Genomic DNA, 2159 nt, shown 5'->3' on the forward strand with positions numbered 1-2159 from the left:
GAGTAAGATATATTGAAATTATGCCAATAAGCTTCCAAATCAAATAATTTTTTGAATTACCATCTGTCTTAGACATAGTTGAGACAAATACTCTTCAAATGATGAAGTCAAACAATTATACAAATGTTGTCAATGGTGAGGTATTTAAGAATATTGCTTGCAAAATATCAAATGCGGACGTAATAATTCCATATAACCTATATTTTGATGACTTTCAAATAAATAATGCGTTGGGAAGGCATACATATTCAATATGTAGATGCTACTAAAATTTTCCTACGCTACCTGTTATTTGCAATCTAAATTAGATTTTATATTCCACGCTTGTTTCTAGTGACAGTTTGAAAACTTGAGCATTACTATTTCCCTGCATCATTTAATAAAAGAATTAATGATACTTGAAAGTGGTATAACGATTTTATCCAAAAGGGTTGTATTTGTTTTGAATTTTATAATTGGCGATAACCTCGCTGTCAATAATGTTCTTAGATACACGCAGTGTTTCAACTCAATTCGATTTTGCAGATTTTGTAAGAATACTAAATCAGAAACAAGGATCAGTGCAGAAGAAACCAACCTCAGAACAGTACTATCTTACGAAAATGACTTAAAACATATTAACTCCGGAATCAAAAGTGAGTGTCCCTTGAATAAATTAAGATATTTTCACGTTATTAATAACGTTTCCTTCGATATAATGCATGATATGTTAGAAGGTGTTTGCGTGTACGACACTTCAAAAATTTTATTAAGCCTTATTGAATCCAAAGTAATTACCATTGACTTACTAAACAACAGAAAAAATTTATTTCCATATGGTGAATTAGAAGTTGGCAATGTGTCAAAAGTTTTATCTAAGAAAAACTTACAATCATGCAACCTAAAAATGACTGCATCTGAAATGTTGTGCTTTATAAGATATTTGCCATTAATGTTAGGTGATATCGTTCCAAAAGAAAATATATTTTGGAAGTCTCTCCTCAACCTAATATCTATCCTTGATTTTCTTATGAAAGATGAGTATTCAGAAAATGATTTGATTTATTTAGCAAAGCTCATCAAAGAACATCATGAAACATATGTTCGTTTATTTGGACATCTTAAACCAAAACACCACTTCATGGTACATTATCCGAAAGCAATTGAATGGGTGGCCCATTGAAATACTTGTGGTAAATGAGATTCGAGGCGAAACACAAAGATACTAAAATCTATTTCAACAGCATAACTTCATGCTTGAATCCATCTAAAAGTATAGCGCGAAGAAGTTGTTTCCAATTTTCTTATTTTTTACTAAAATATTCCCTAGGGGTTCCAAAAGAATTCGAAGAAAATTATTTTCAAAATCATAACCCAGATCTTTTAAAAATCTTTGAAAGCAATGAATTTGGAATTGATATAAAATCAGCAAAAACACTCATTTGAAATAACTTATAAATGTTCCATATATAAACAAAAATATTACATTGGCATTTTCTGCAAAGATTTTAAGCTTTACAAAATTAACTTTTTTTTGCTAGTTAATGACAAAATATTCATAGCATGTAATGAAATTGCAATAAAAGGATTTGACAAGCACTTTGTGGCTTATGAAGTAGGAGAATGTGTTAATGAAAACATTGTTACTCCAATAGATAACTTTTCTACTCGTCCCATGCATTTGTACACAATTGCAAATGGTAAAACTTACGTTAGATATAAGAGTATTTAAAATTGTATTGTCTAATGTTACTTTACATGTGAACTGAATTGAATTAAAACAAATTTTCAATAAAAACATTCATTAAACAAAAATGTATGTCGTTTTCATTTATTTCAGATAATTTTTCGGTAAAGATTTAAAATGTTAGTTGTTAAATTTATAACTGCCGTTTTAAAAGATTTCTCCTAAATTTGCGTTAAGAAATTAATTGTATGGGTATTAAATTATGTATACTTCTATAATGTGTGTTTTAAATTTAAGAATTTTCTTTTTTAATAATTTTACTATAACGAACGCAGTGAGGGCTCGAACCCGATACAAAAATTCTTCAACCGTCAAGTGGTCTGCTGATCCATCGTACTTAATGTTCCAATTCTGTATAATATTCACTACTTTATCTAGGCGAAAACTTTGACTACTGTGAATGTTACCTTGGCTACTATCCCTAAACTCTCGC

The sequence above is a fragment of the Rhagoletis zephyria genome, unplaced genomic scaffold (assembly GCF_001687245.7).
Source record: "Rhagoletis zephyria isolate East Lansing unplaced genomic scaffold, Rhagoletis_zephyria_1.1 Rzeph_scaffold_13261, whole genome shotgun sequence".
Lineage (NCBI taxonomy): Eukaryota > Metazoa > Arthropoda > Insecta > Diptera > Tephritidae > Rhagoletis > Rhagoletis zephyria.